Below are 16,547 nucleotides of genomic sequence, written 5' to 3'. Positions count from 1 at the left end.
AGTTGACACGGGAGCCGAGGTAAATGTTGTCCAGGGTCGTTTCCAGCGCTGCCAAAGGTACTACAGCCTACTGATGTTATTCTGATGGGACCAGGCGGTGACAGGTTGAACTTGAAGGGAAAATTTACTTCCGACATTCTGTGGAAGCGTGCTGCCGTTAGACAGGATGTTTTCGTTGTCGATTCGGTGAGCAATGTGATTATTGGCTTACCCGCAATACAAGCCCTGGGAATAGTTAAATTTGTGGACGAAGCATCAGTTCATCAGGTAGTGCAGACGCGTTTTGGTTCCTTGTTCCGTGGTCTGGGGACCATGAAAGGCGAATACTCTATTCGTCTTAAACCAGATGCCGTGCCCTATGCCATTCACACTGCTCGTCGCATACTCATCCCGCTGCGAGACGGAGTAAAACAAGAGCTGGAAAAGATGGAAAAGAATGGGGTCATTCGTAAAGTTCAAGGGCCTACGGAGTGGTGTGCCGGCATAGTGCCAGTCTTGAAGCCGTCAGGAAAAGTGAGGAAATGCATGGACCTGACTCAACTGAACAACTGAACTGTTGACGAGACACTCGGGTTGCTCAGCGGTGCCGTCAAGTTTTCCAAACTCGACGCAAACTCTGGTTTCCATCAAGTGAGGTTAGCAAAGGAATGTCAGCCACTCACGACCTTTATTACTCCGTTTGGCCGTTATTGCTTTGAGCGACTACCCTTTGGCATAACTTCGGCTCCGGAGTATTTCCAAAACCAAATGTGCAAGATTCTTGAGGGAATTCCGGGCGTCGTGAACTTAATGGACGATGTCCTTGTCTTTGGCTCTACTCAGAAGGAACACGAAGAAAGGTTGTTTCGCACCTTGGAACGCTTGGCCGAAAACGGTGTGACCCTAAACAAAGAAAAGTGCCAGTTCAGTGTAAAAGAGCTTTGTTTTCTTGGGTGCCGCGTGAGCCAAGGTGGCATACGCCCGGATCCAGCGAAGGTTCGCGCAATTGCAGATCTAAAGCCGCCATCGAACGTTGCAGAAATGCGCAGATTTTAGGTCTTGCCAATCATTGTTCACGATTCATTCCAGACTTGGCTGAGCAAACGACGCCTTTGCGTCAACTGCTGCAAAAGAACACAGAGTGGGTCTGGGCAGCGCCTCAGCAGATAGCTTTTGATAGAGTGAAGAGTTCTATCTGCTCAGATAGGTGTATGGCTAAAATTGATGCACAACGTCCAACGATTATTTCTGCAGATCCTTCGTCGTATGGCCTAGGAGCAGTTTTACTGCAAGTACAACCGAATAAAGAAAAGCGGCCAGTGATTTTCGTCTCAAGGTCATTGACACCAACTGAGATGCGCTATGCGCAAATTGAAAAGGAGTCTTTAGCTATAACATGGGCCGCGGAACGTCTCGAAAGCTATGTGCGTGGACTGCACATCACTGTGGAAACAGACCACAAACCATTGGTTGCTTTGCTAGGAAAGACTCCGCTTGATCTGGTTCCGCCTCGCATTCAAAGGTTTAAAATGCGGCTAATGCGGTTCAGTTTTGAGGTGCAGTATGTCCCGGGCAAAAATCTCGAAATAGCTGATGCACTCTCCAGAGCACCAGTGGCAAGCCAAAAGACGAAGAACTTTCTTTCGGTCCATGAAGTCAACTGTTACGTTGCCGGCGTGTTATCTGAGTTGAGCGAGTCGCAGCACTTCGGGCTAGTAGCCGAAGAACAGGCGAAGGACGAGACTTGTCGTACGTTGTGTCGCTACGTCCGTGAGGGGTGGCCTAGTCTACATTCGTTATCTGCCGTCTTGAGGCCCTATTGGCAGGATCGCGCCGTTTTGAGCGTATGTAAAGGTGTCCTCATGCACGGCACTCGCATTGTTGTGCCAAACTGCCTGAGAAGCAGAATGTTAAAACTGCTTCATGAGGGCCACCAGGGTGTTGTAAGGTGTAGATCAAGGGCAAGGGAGTCCGTGTGGTGGCCAGGTTTAAGCGCTCAGCTTGCGGTATTCATTGCCGACTGCCGCACATGTTCCCAATTTCGCTTCCAGCCGCACGAGCCAATGGTCCCGACTGAGACACCTTTTCGGCCATGGCAAAGGGTTACCGCGGATGTCTGCCATGTGAGTCTGTAACTGCTTCCTCATAGTTGATTACTTATCTCGATTTCCAGAATTGTGTCCGCTGACCTCTGTTAGCAGCACAGAAGTTTATCATTTTAAGAAGGTGTTTTTTACTCACGGTATACCGGAAACGCTGGTAACCGATAACGGTGCTCAATTTGTCAGCCAAGAGTTCAGCCAGTTCGCGAACTGTTATGGATTCAAACGTGTCACGTGCAGCCCTAGGTACCCGCAGGCAAATGGGGAGGTAGAAAGAATGGTAAAAACTGTGAAAGAGCTGTTTCTAAAATCCGGTGACCTACATCTGGTTTTGTTAGCATACAGGGACACGCGGGGACCCCTAGGAAAAACGCCAGCAGAGCTACTCATGGGGCGGCGCCTTCGCACTACCTTGCCGCTCCACCCAAAGAAGCTGGCACCCAAGACCCCCAATCTCAAAGAAGCACGGGAAAAAGACGCGGCTTTCAGGGAGACTCAGCGGCAAAACTATGATCGCCGGCATGCTGCCCGACATATGTTCCCGTTGGTGCCAGGTGATTCTGTTTGGGTCAAGGACTACAGGCGAAAAAGTGTGGTGCTTCAGCGCGCAAAGCGGCCCCGCTCGTATATTGTGGTTTTGGAGAGCGGTGGCCAGATTGAACGAAACCGGCGAGCGCTAATCAAGCATGCGCCAAACAGAGGCTCGGATTCCAAGGACGGGGAGTATGAATTTCTGTCTAGCCTAGACGGTACAGAGGAGGACGGAAACTGTTTCTATTGAACAAACTGTCCCACACGGTCCCGAGGAGAACGGAACCGAAGCTCTCCCAAGTGATCCGTTGCAGCCGCCGCCGGATACCTCTTCGCCTGCGGCGCAGGGTGAACATGTCACACGCTTTGGTCGAAAAGTAAGAAAGCCGGAACGGTACGGTATTTGCGAATGTCACTCATGGAACCGCTTGCAATGAATAGTTGTTGTATTTTGTTTTGCAAGTTGCTGCTTTAGTTTTCTCAAAGGAAAAGGGAAGATGTGGCGTTATCGATCCTCGTGTGATAGTATCTATCGTAGCAAGTGCACGTGTACTCTTGTGATGCTCGGCACATGCGTGACGTACTCAGTGTCTGTATATATACTTGTCAGGTTGCAATAAACGGGGGCTCTTTTCCTTTGGGCATGGGCCTGGGGGCCACGCATTAGTCTTCGTCGATGTGTCGTCCTGCGAAACACCACAAACGTGTGCACCTAAGTCTAATGACTGATAAATTTCGTGCGTAAATTCGATTAGTTGGGTAGTAGTGCTCAATCCTCGACGGGAAGCATGCTGGAATTGCTTAGGTTATGATTCTTTTCAAAAAATGTTATGATGTGTTTAAAGTTCTTTTTTCAAGTAACTTACATGAATCGGCTGTTGGGAAACAGGCAGTTGAGTTCTATCAAATTTTTACAAAGGAATTACTTTTGCAAGCTTCCAGGAGTGAGGAATAATGCTGCTGAATAATGATTTATGGAAGGTTAAGGTGCCCTCTCTTTTTGTGTGAGTGCACGGATGTGTGTGTTATTCTGAGAGCTCAACTACAGCACTACGGCAATGTACACCATCTGTTATTTCGCACAGCGGCCGCTTCCATGCACACTCTGGCGCCATCTGTTACAAGAAGACTGATTCAGTCAATAGCTGGAGAAGCCATTTGTTCTGGATACAAAATATTAAATTCAAAAACAGTCGTTACAGCGTTGTACGAGGCGTCTTATAAGGCTAGAAATGAAGCTTTTCGTGTACCTTTCCTTCTTTCTAGAATACCACTAATACCATATGGATTCCTTTTTTGGGCTTGTTGTCTAGTTGACATTCATATGCGTTTTTCCGCCTCATAGATTTCGGTTTTTGCCTTTTGAGCGAGTTTGGTAGGCTGATGACTTAGTGTACCCAGCGCGGCAGCTGGCACCTTCTCGTGCCAACCACTAATAGCACGTTGATATGCTTGGGTATCAGGACCGAGGTCTTCACCGCATGACGATGAACTCTGCAGACGGTGGAGGGAAGCCTTCAGGAGGGTTGGTAAACTTGAAGGTTTCTTTACATATTTACAACAGAAGCAGGGAGACCAAAAGTCAGAGATGAAGCGCCGTGAAACCAGCTAAATTGCGGCTTAAATACAGTGGATATTCCCTAGGCACCTAGCTAGGGAAACCGGTGGCTGATCAAGCGTCCAATGGACAGACACACTCTTCATAGTCTCCGCCCTAACCTCGTGACCGCTCCGCCCTCACAAACACGTGCACAAGCGATAAGGAATCCTGGCGCCTTGAGGTCCTGGAATGCTGTTTCCGACGGGTTGACCAGGTGCATAAGGTCGTTGGCTTTACAGGCGCTGATCCCCTCCGTGGGAAAGATGCGTCCTGACGGACCCGTGAATTCCAGAGGGTAAGATAAATCAGCCGTGTCCGCCCCAGCTTTGTCTGGCCGCGCAGGTGCAAGCAAGCGGGGAGGTTCCGGCGCCTTTGTTTGGGTCTTTCTGCCGGTCCACGTGAGGGCGCAGTTCGGGAAAAACGCCGCATTCCATACTCCGGACGAAGGGATGAGAGGCCTTTCGTCACAGCTCGCCGTCGCCAGGAGCCGTTCCTAATCCTCTTCTCAGGACGACAGCACCTTTGGTCAAACATAGTTCGATGGCGCCTGCCGGGCTCGTCTGTTTCCGATGTCGGGGCCTCCGATCACAACAACGTATCTAATCCCCAAACAATGAAACCATTATCACCACATACACAGAAACTGAAAGTTCGTCCTGCCGGCTCTGTGGTGCTGTTTTCTGTTGTTTTTTTTCATTTTCAGTTTTATTCAATGCTTATTAGCAGAGGATGCGAATGCTAGTTTTATAGACAATTATTAGACAAGCTAAGAGTGCAGCTGTCAGCGATATGAGAGCGCACAAACATTATGCATAAAATTACGGTTTTGCTGGTTATATCTCTACTAAATTTGGGAATCGCCCTTTGATATCATATGCAAGGTGGAACACTGAATAAAAACGAAAAACGATGCTTTTCACCTAATAATGCAGTAATGAATAAATCAATCCTCATAATGTGTACGCTATACATGTTATGTAGGCATGTACACATGCACTACATACACATTTAATGTGTAGTTAATGTGTAGTGTGATTGCATTCGGCGTCTCACTCAACTCATTTCATGATTTCGGATTAAAAGTGCCCTCCTGATATTGAGATCTTCATTGTTTACAGTCTCGAGCAGCCAAGGACGCATAACGAACGACGCATACTTCGTCTATTGTATACTGTACGTGAGTCATTGAGCAGGTCATGCATTCTAGCTGGCTGTGAGCTAACCCTTAAATCCACACAACGCAGAGTAGAAAAGCCTTTTTGTGAATAGCGCAGAGCTGAAAGCATAAGGGTGGAATGTATGAAATATTTCACATATTTATCAACACCTCTGGGGCTAGTTGGTAAGCCATGATCTCACAAGAACAAGCGCAAAACGACAACGATCAAGAACGGAGGAGGACGACACGGACAGAAGCGCTGATCAGCGCTTTTGTGCGTGTTGTCCTCCATTTTTGTGTCCGTTGTTCTTTTGCGCTGGTTCTTCTGAGGTCAAGTTTTTTCATGAAGCCTATTCACGGCAGTACTCATTTTGTTATCTTATAAATTCTTCACAACATATCAGTGAAGATCTTTTGCAGTGCATGGTAAAATGGGATAGGTGGCACCTGCACGGGGAGCCATTGATCTGTAACGCGATGTCTTGATCACCGCCGATGTCAGAGTAGCCATGAGGTGAGCGGAATGCGGAAGGCACGAAACTGATTGACTGCAGGGTAAGGGAGCGAATGCTGCATGGGGCGCTGTGCCCTACAAGAAAAGCCTGAAGTGCTGAATGGGAAGACAGCTACGGCGCAGCCTGGTACAAGTAGAGCTTGCTGGAAGAGCGCGTATGCCTGAGGAGGCCACAGCATCAATGTCGCTAACGGCATAATCATGTTGCCATCTTTCGAAAATCGTTTTATGATGTAGGAACTCAGGCAGAATCATTTTATCCCAGTTAAATTACATTGCAGTAGCAATACTGCAAACTGGCATACAAGCTACAGCACTAGCGGCTGTGTTACAACGACTGAAGTTTTTTACGACACATGCGGCTTTGGTAGTGGCTCTCCTAGAGGACGTCTGAACGAAGCACCACGTTGAAGTTGTGCACTATTAAACAATTATGGCAGCCCAGATTTTATTTTTCCATCGTGGCAACGTGAAATTTACTTCCCTCGTTCATGAGTTGCTTCGTCCAATTTCGTAGCTCATGAAATTCGACGACCTTCAATAAATTTGCAAAGCTGCGTTGCACATGGTGTGCAAGGTGTTTGACCCAAGAGTTTACATAATTTTGAAAAATATGCATTTCTTGTTAGAAGAACGCCGTTTTCTCTACAGCATTGTCAGCTGTGTAGTACATCAGAAAACGACTAGTACGTGCGAACTAGATGGCTGGTGAAATATTATAAAATTACGAACGTTTTAACTACTACTGTCAGGATTCCTAACTATGGCGAGGTGTAAGGCCCGCCGTAAGTAATATCCATACCAGTTTTTAGAATTTCAAACATCGGTTACCCTGGGCACTTTGGCCCACAAATCTTGGTTATTTCGATGACTTACCTGGAGAGGATGCTTTGCGTGAAAGCTTCTCAAGAGTGCATGTATTTTGACGCGATGTAGCCAAAATTTGTTGGATCACAGCACCGCGTTTTCCAAACAGTTTTCAAACTTCTAAATACTGATATGCGTATTACTCACGATGGCCTACGCGCCTCTCAACAATTAAGGATCCCCGCTGTAATATTTAAAAATTAACTATCCAATATTAGGAAAACATTTTGTTATTTAGCACGTCTTAGCTGTATTGTGATGTATTATTGGGGACAAAACTCTCCAGGACGCATACCCTGGAACAAAAGCCGATATCTGCGTTAATAAGGCCAAACTTCCTGAAGTGATAGTAGGACCCACAATCTCCAGTGTTGAGCTGCGAAAGCAGGTGTACGTTGACATGCGTGACATCTATCGTCCTTGACGTCAATTTCCATGTCCTGCAGAATTTTGTCCCGGCAGTACTACACCGCTGAGAATGACATGCCGAATAAAACGCTCCTCTAAGTCAAAAAGCCAATTTTTGAATATTATATAAACTCATAGATGAAACCCCCTGTACATATCCTAAAAGCTTAATTTGTAAGCAGTTTGACCGCTTTGAAAACTGCAGGCAACAAAGTAAATCCAGACTTTTTGTGCGTGCTTTGTAATCCGTATTTTGGCTTTAACACTCAAAGATAAATATTTAGGCCCGAGAATAGCCCATTCTGCTGCGGCAGGCACCATAGCCCCTGAATCAAATTTAGCTGTATGCAGTAACAACCCAAAAACTATTAGCGCAATATAGAACTGGGATTTTCTTTTGGCATAATATCGCATAACTAGGATTATAGTAATACATTTTTAGGCGAAATTTATTGCCTCAGGGCATCAATGATGGGTGAAGGTGTGATGAAAGATGCAGTAGTGATAAATGAAGAGAAAAAGGCTAGCTGATTTTATGAAGTCCAGTAGAGAAAGATGGTACGGACCCTGCGTCCAGGCAATATATGAAGCAGGGTTGCTTGGTGAAAGACCCGCTACCTTCAGGTGCCGGATCTGCTTGGTGAAAGACCCGCTACCTTCAGGTGCCGGATCCTTGTAGGCTTGAGAGCTGGGCAGTCCCACAGAAAGTGATGAATGTCGGCTTCAATGTCCTCGTGTATGCATATCGGACACCCTGGCCGAGGAAACAAATCTCGGTACTGAGGCCACTTCCGTGTGACGGCAGGTGTGAGGGCAACCCCGACCCGGGTCCTCCTATGCGCTACCTCCTCTGCATGGGTAAGACCGCGAGGGAGGGTTACCGCACACGGAGAGATGAGAGACCGTGTGTGGCGCCGGAGGGGTTCCTTTCTTCATGAAAGGAGGGTAAAGTTGTCCAAATGAAGAAGCCGAGGCAGTGATGAGTCTGGATTCGCAAGGCGGGTCGCTAAATCTGCCTGGCTTTCAGAGGTCAACAGATCCCGTGGGACTCACTCAATATGTAGTGGCTGCGGGATGCGTGCCGCGAGCCGGTGGATGTCCTGACATATCGTGTGACAGCGGCTAACACGTCGTAGCAACTGGACAACTTGAAGAGCGTCTGTGCGGATAACAACGCGGGGCCGCAGGGAGCATAGTTATGGCGGCCATGGAGCAGAGTGCTTCTTGAACTGCAACGAGCTCAGCACAAAAGGACGAAGGGGGTTCTGTAAGCTGAAACCTAGAGGTTTAATTCAGGGCAGGTCTGCACGGGCAGTATATTGCTGTTGTTGCTTCGCAGGCTTATATGCTTGCGTCTACGTAGACAACAATGGATCCTTCAGGCCGGCAAGCATCATGGATCCTCAAATTTCTGGCGAAGCAACGATGCCGAATGAGCACATGTTGGTCGGCGATTATCTGTTGGCTTGTTGTCACTGAGCTGTACAAACTTCCATGGGGGAAGAACTGGCGTTGGCGGCTGAAGAATGGAGGGTGGCGGTGCATTAGTCCTCAGTGCATGCGTGGAGTGCGATAGACTGACCTTAAGACTGCGCGCATCACGGTGCTGCTGCAACAGCTGATCAATCGTATTGAGCTGAGTATTCTCTTGTAAAGCTATGACCGGTGTGATGCGTGCAAGGCACGTAGATAGATAGATAAAGAGGAGGAGGGAAAGACAGGGATGTTAGCATGGCACGTAATGGTCATCATAGCCTTTCGGTTCACGGTTTCGAGGCGATCCCATTGTTCTCTTGTAAGATGCTGAAACTGGTCTTGATAAAAAATACGTGGCTGCAGAACTGCCCTCACCAATTGCCGTGCAACGAACGAGCCTGCGGCACCTGTTTTAGGCGCAATTCTTCTAATTAAACCCAATGTCTGAATTGCTTGCCTTTTTGCTTGAGAAAGTCATGCAGTCGCTGATCCTGATTGGTGAATCATTAAGCCAAGAATTTTTATTCTCGGACTTTCCTGCAGTAGGGTGCCTGATAGACAAAGACAGATTAGACTTGCAGCAAGTTTACGGCGGCCCCAGCGGTTGGCGACCGACGTGTATGTTATTTTATGCAGCGATAGCTGAAGTCCGATGGATGATGCGTAATTAGAGGTAACATCCAAGGCAGATTGAAGGGAAGCCTCCTGAGTACCAAGATATTGGTGAGTACTACACACCGTTATTTCATGAGCTTACTGAAGAAATTTTATGTCACGGATGACATGTAAGCGCCAAGCCAGCGGGATGAAAGCAATATTAAATAACGTCGCCGACAATACTGATCCCTGGGGCACGTCGCAGGGAGGAACAAATGATCCGACCGCTTCGCCGCTGAGGCGTATTGCAAATTTTCCTTCTTCCAAATGTGATCCGACAGAACTACGCACTCTCAGAGAGAGATGAAGCATGTCAATGGAGTTCAGAAAGGTTGCATGACTGTTGTTGTCGTATGCTTTTTCAAAGTCCATTGCTAAAACAGTACGCACATTGCGGCAGCGGGTAGATGACAAAACTGCAGATGCCAACACAGCCAACCCGTCCTCTGTATCAATATATGGACAAAAGCCGATTTGTGCTGGGTGATAAAAACCATGCTGCTGTAGCCACCATGACAATCGTGTGGCTAGCATTTTCTCCGCCAGCTTGCACAGTGTAGGAGCTAAGGAGATAGGTCATAAGTTTTTAAGGTCCGTCGTAGGCTTTCCAGGTCTCGGGATAAGAATCACGACAGCGGATTTCCAGCTCTGGGGCACGACGCCATCCAGCCATACTTTGTTTATGGTGTCTAGTAGTTGAGGGAGTGCAGCGCTACTCAGGTTCTTGTACACCTCGCACTGAATATTGCCCGGCCCGGGCGCTGTTTTTCGTTTCGTATCATCTATTGCAGCCAGCAACTGAGGCATAGAGAATGGACACGCAATTCCATCTGCGTCGACATCAGACGGCATTTAATATACATGCCCTGGGATGCCTGCCATATTTAAACTACCGACTGAAGAAGGCACAGCATTGCATTTTGGGAAAAACTTTCGCGCTGCTTATTTGGCGAAATCATCTGGCGACAAGTTAGCCGCGAAGCATGCGGTTGCTGCTGTGTCAGTCGAACGGCGACCGCGTTTCATTGTACGGAATGTTCGCCAGAGAGAGGCATTCGAGGATTTTGCAGAAAAGTGTTCGCACCACGCATGCCACTGCCGTCGAGAGAGGTCGCATTCATATTTGTGTGCTTTATCTGTAAGATAGTGCAGTCGCGTTCGTTCCTGCGACGAAGAAGGGCCTCGCGTAGCAGCCAGCTCGGCTTGATGGCGTGCCGCCCAGAAGTTAAGAAGGCCGAGGTCTGGTGCCGGTCGACCAACATCAGTCCAGGTGGTAGTTGAAGCACTGTTGAGCGCTGTTTGTATTCGCTCAACAAGGATTGGCGAAGAATGTGAGGAGAGATTGTCCATACAAGAGCGAAAACTGTCCCAGTTGATCGCAGAACATTTGGAGCGTAAAGGTCTGAAATGTGAGATGTGAAGACCGATGATGAAAGGGTGATGATCACTGCCCCAGCAGTCTGGCTCCATGTGCCAGGAGGAATTACCCGGACTCGACCACCACGTCAAGCCTGGAGCATAGGAAGCACTGCTAGTTTGACGCACTGGCCGTGTTGCTGTCCCAGGACGGTTGAGCAGCACAAATTGGGCATCCGTGAAGGTGTCCCGCACACGCCTGCCACGAGGGCTCGAAGTGGGGTACGCCCAATCCTGGTCAGGGGCGTTAAAGTCGCCTCCGACTAAAATCGGACACCCGGGATACTGCCGACGAACACTTACTAACCGGCCTAGATTAACGTGGGAGGAAGCGCCACCTATTGGTCTAACGAAAAATGAAACGGCCACAACGGTTCCCTTCTTAAATTTCGCAGCCACTGCCACTACTTCTTGATACGACGTGCACCAGTTTTCGAGAGCAAGGCGTACATGCGGAAACGCGAGTCCACATACAGGGACCCTTGTGAGTTGCACGAGGGCCCTTTTGAACAGGTAGAGTTGCCGATAAGTTCATTGGAATGCCCTGTTCATCATGCCGTGCGGTTTGATGCCCATCCGGAAGTTTAGAATGGGTGGCCATTGGCCTTGGATGCAGATCACATACGAGCAGTTCGGCTTTTCGTGAAGGCAGGAGGGGTGCATCTGCCGATGAACCGGCAGCACAAAGCTGGACCTGGCGCCGCGGATCAGGTGTCGACTGCGTGGCAGGTGATGCCACGAGAGACACCGGCAGAGCTACCTCCGACATCGTGGCAGCAGAGGCACTAAGCCTAGCGTCAGTGCCCAGCTCATCTGCAATCATGCATTGTTCCCAGGAGGCCTCAGACTATGAGAGGACCTCTGAAATGTTTTCGTAAGGCGAGGGTGCACTTCTCTTCAAATAGGGCGCGCATTTACGTGGATGGCGAGTTTTTCCTGAAGAGCAATGTGCAGCCACCTTAGCAGGGACCCACTTCTTTTTCCTTCTCGCTTTGTAGTTGTTGTTAAGTGAGGCTGGTTTCGCAAGTGCTGAGCAGGGATTCAAGAATTTTATAGGGATCAGAGATTCCTTGTGTTGGTACGTCGAATTGGTTTTTAAGAATAGCATTATCTTTTGTTATGCGGATTACCGCGTCTTTGAGGGTTGCACATTCTTGTTTGATGTGACTTATAGCGTCCTGAAATTTTGCCTCAAAGCGAGCAGCAAAGTACTCAAGCAGGGTTGGTATGCTCTCTAGAGAGATGGGCGTGGAGGGGAGGCTGCTCATTTCGCTTCCTTAAATCCAACTTTATTTCATTTTCCTTCCCTTACGGGTGAGGTTCGGGCGTCCGCCGAGATACGTGAGAAAGGCGTAATTTGCATTCCCTAAAATCAATTTTATTCCATTTTCCTTCCTTTACGGGCGCGGTTCAGGTGTCGGTCTCCAGGGCAGGCGTCCATCGATCAAACCTAGCGTCAGAATGCACCTTCGTTTTATGCCGAACCCACTTTCATAACCTGCGCATGCGATTGCGGGAGACGCTTTTCCGTTTGACAGGAGGTCAAGGTCAAAGGTCAAGGTCGAAGGCCAAATGTAAAAGGTCAAGGTCAAAGTCGAGATAATTGGTGCAACAGTCGCTGGTGTCGCTGCAGTAGCTGACGTCATGTGTCGAACCTGACTACCACTTGTTATGCTCAAGGTTTGACCTCTATCTACATTCAAGGTGAAACTGGCGGCCCCGCTGACTGCTCGAAAACTGGCGTAGTGAAGCTTTTCGCTTCAATATAGGCTTTTTAGTTAAAAGACCGCTTTTTTCGGCATATCATTGTCAGCAGTGTAGTACATCGCGGCGACGGAAAAGGTTTGCGGCTCCCCGCCTTTCGTGTCCGCTTCGTGCACCTCCAGACTCCACAAACTACGCCTTCCCCGGGAACCTTCACCCCAAGAACTGGCACTCTAAAACGGGAATTCATAACAGGCTGTACAGAAAAAAGCGTTAGCTGGAGTGCGGTTCGAGCCATCAACCTCGCCCTCAGACCGTGCCCTCCCTCGCCCTCGCCTCATCATGTCTTCCTTCCCTCGCCCTCATTTCACCATGTCTTTCCTCCCTCACCCTCGTCCTCACAAATTTTCATGCGCCCATCCTCCCTCACCCTTACCTCACCGAGAAAAATCCTCATAAGGTGAGGGTGAGGACACCTTCATGAGGGCTCGCCCTCGTGAGGATGCCCATCTCTGTTGACGACAGAACACAAACCTAACCACATGCGTATTTATATAAGCGCAGCGAAAACAACATGCTTCACAACTGTGCCTCTTAAATCACGGTCACAAAATGTTGTAAGATTTTAACATAGTTAAAGCGAGTGTACGTACGAAAATATGCATTCAGTCTGGTTACCTGATCGTTTTCGTTTGCAGGATCGTACGCACGTCACGATATTAGGGTCCAGTTAATTTCTGATCGAATTTGAGCTAAGCTGATCTGATCCGTTAGTGCTGCAGGAGGAAGTTGATGAAAACGATAATGCGCAATTGCACAGTGCGAGAGTCTGTGGTAGTCCCGAGCCTTGATAGGATGCAACCATAGCGTAATGCCCTCATGCCGTGGCCTGCGGCGCTGATCTCTTCGCGCCGCCGCGCGTTCGAAACCCAATGGGGGCAAACGATATTTATTTTATTTCTGCACGCCAATGCCAGGAACACCACAAGATTTTTTAGTGGGTTACACGCCATGAAGCAATGTTTCGCACTAAAAAAACTTTCCGGCAGCCATCGAAGCCCCTCTATAGAGGCCGGAAATATTGCAATGAAGTACCGATGGCGACCTGAAGGTATACGAATCCAGTTTCGCTTTAAGAGTCATTTCAAAAAAGACCACTTTTTAAGATGATTGCTAGTGGAGGACTTCATTTGCTGCATCGGAGAAGCAGTGAACAACGATTAACAATAGGTGCAGTTCAGGAAAACGTGGAGAACTCAATAAATCAAATTCATTTCTTTTCTCTTTAGCTTCATTGTGCTTCAAATCGAAAATAGTAAATAGTTTTGAGGAACTCCCAAAACGGAATCTTACCGTCACGCTAGCTCAGTGGCTTTGGCCTTGGGCTGCTAACACCAATGTCACAGGAACGATCCCACGATTTTGATGAACGACCCTGTCTTGTGCGATGCCAGCGCGATCAATATAGAGTCCCTTATAGCCCATATATCGCTTTCGGAGGTTTTGCCCAATACATCAGAAATTGAACATTCTAAACCGAGTCTCGCCTTCGTTGGTTGCTCCTTGTTCAGTATTATTACCCTCTTTTTCTTCAGATGTTTGGATCTGTACTCGCCACAGTATACGCTGTTCACACCTCTTCAATCACAGCTCGGAACGCGCCGAGCTTACTGCAGCTTGAACGAGGCAGGTACGACGCTATCGAAGATGGAACATTTATTGCCTTCTGCTCTAGCGACGCCCCCGCTTTTTTCTCCCGCATGCATTCAAGTGAAAACCTGGCCGTATAAAAATAAAGAATTTCTTTCCAATGCAAACCACATTCATTTTCAAACCCAACGAATTAAAAGGGAGCATTATTTGAACCAGCGTTATTGGCCTCCCCAAGGAAGGTAGAGAAGTAAGAATTGTGCTTTCTGCACAATTATTATCACATTTAAGGCTTGTCACGTGTTTTTTCTCTTATAAGGTTTTTTTTTGCTTTTGTTTCCATCCGATTGCTCCATTTCTCTCAAGGAAAGAGTGAAACTGGCCAACGCTACAGCGTATTGATGAGGCGAACTTCGTTAACAGGATACGCTTTTAGGAAGAGTATTTACCCTGTGATTCTTTTCTTTTGCTGCTTTAGCATAAGGAGCTCATTCGGCAGTTTTGTGGTGTCAAGGTCCCTGTCCCATCTGCTCCCTGGGTGTGACATAAAAGTACACATAATTGCACCTGAGCGGGATTCGAAATAGTGGTGGAGCGAACAGATCTGCTTTTTCATCCATCGCTGCTTCTTACTTTTAATTGTGTCTATGGTATAAACCTAACATACCATCTGTTATTGTACTTGGTTCTTGTAAAGCAACGCAACGGCTCGAAGACAAGAAAGGAAGAGGCAAAACACAGCGCTGTGTTTTGCCCTTTCCTTGTTTGGCTTCGAGCCGTTGCCGTGGTTTACAAGAATCATGTCTGAACAACTCGCCCATCAGCTCATGCTGACATGCTACCAGCTGTGCTTGCGATGTCGTCATCTCCATCGTTTTCCGTCCGTGATCAAGTCAGCCGACACATATCATCTATAGGTACATAGGAAGGTACATACGCGTGCAAGCCTAAACATGATCACGTGGCCGTTTTACTGACTGTAACAAAAAAAGCTTCTGGAAGAGTCGTCTGTGTAGCATGCATCAAACTTCATGTAACAGAGGAAGTCTTGATCCAACAAATATAGGCACCATGGCGCGCATTGAATTTATGCTATCGCATTGACACACACTATAAGTGGTTAAATCTCTACTTCAATTTTTATTGTATACCAATGCATGAAAGTTGGGTCGATCAATTTAGGTTTTGATCGGCTGGCTTCTTATTAAATATGTGGACAGCCCACTGGCCAAACTGTTGGGGTATGCGGATGGCTGGAGTATGGTGCTTCTAGCGGGCAGCTAGCTTTAAAACGTATCTTTGAATTTATATTCGCTGTAATAAATTCGTACCGCTGCTGCGCGAGCCTTGAGAAAATGGATGGACGTGGGTTTGGTGCTAGCTGGTGGTTCTTGGTTTCAGAGTTGTGAGGGTACGTGGAGGACAGAGCGCATCTGGAGGATGAAATTGGGTGGGGTATGTGGTTCGAGGGTGGTACTATGTTGGCAGCCCTCTAAGTAGGAGGGTGCGATGGGGATCTGGCTGCTAGGCCGAGCTTATGAGGGGTAGAGGCTTTACTCGGCGTTCAACCGGAGCCGGACACACGTCTGCATTTTCCCTTAATGACACTCCTACTGTTTAGCAAGGAAATTGTTCCTTACATGTATAGTGGAAATTGGTGCAGGCATGAAATATGCATTGCACGAAAGCAGTAACACATTCTTGGATGACCCCTTCTTAAGACGTTGGCTTCAAACGGCGCGCGTTCCTCCACTGGTTCGACGCATTGGGCGGCAATGGTATTGCTCCATGGTTCGTGTGCTAGCGTTCGTTATATGACACAAGTCATGGATCCGTGGCCCAAAATTTTCGCCAGTGGTAATGATTCCTTGATACGTTGCGTCAACAGATCGTGTAGAACCAAGCTGCGATGCACACCTTCTACCTCTTCCATCGGCACGCGACTTTCAAGCGTTGAGACATTTTCATATGCACTCCGCGCTGCTCACCCGATTTGTCTTTGTGTCGTCGTAAACCGACACCTTCTAATGGCCACACAGCTTCATCCCAAGTAGGGCACGTCGGATGAGATTCTTGGTGGCGTAAGAGCGAAATAGCGCACGTCCAAATAAGAGTGCACCGGAAATTGAAGAAAAAAGACACAATATAGCCTATACTCTCCTAATTGGTCTTGTCCCGTTACACTGTTTTGCTACCATCGCGCCCATCAGCTCCTGCTTTCGTGCTGTCGGTTCGATTCCCCGCAATGCTTAGACTATGCGTGCGAGTTCAGAGAGAATGGGAGGTAAATCCATTTCATGAACAAGATGCCTGTGTATGGTGCAGCGTCAGTCCATACAATAACGCGTGCAGTGACCCGGTCACATACGCACAGTACATAAAAAATTCAGGTGGCTATACCTTTTGAGCGCTTTATGTGGGTTTGGCACTGTTCGCTTGTGAGATGCCATAGGCCGGTTTCGAAGGAATTATTCGTGTATTTTA

The 16,547-nt window shown here is 47.9% G+C and overlaps 1 pseudogene; it reads left to right on the top strand.

The window, feature by feature from the left end:
• The window catches only part of LOC144102270 (uncharacterized), a 3,797-nt pseudogene extending 935 nt beyond the window's left edge, over nt 1-2,862 (top strand).
• The last annotated feature ends 13,685 nt before the right edge of the window (nt 2,863-16,547 follow it).

Source organism: Amblyomma americanum, chromosome 8, assembly GCF_052857255.1.
Source record: "Amblyomma americanum isolate KBUSLIRL-KWMA chromosome 8, ASM5285725v1, whole genome shotgun sequence".
Taxonomy (NCBI): domain Eukaryota; kingdom Metazoa; phylum Arthropoda; class Arachnida; order Ixodida; family Ixodidae; genus Amblyomma; species Amblyomma americanum.
Note: the sequence above shows the minus strand (reverse complement) of the source record. Positions and strands in the feature narration are given on the sequence as shown.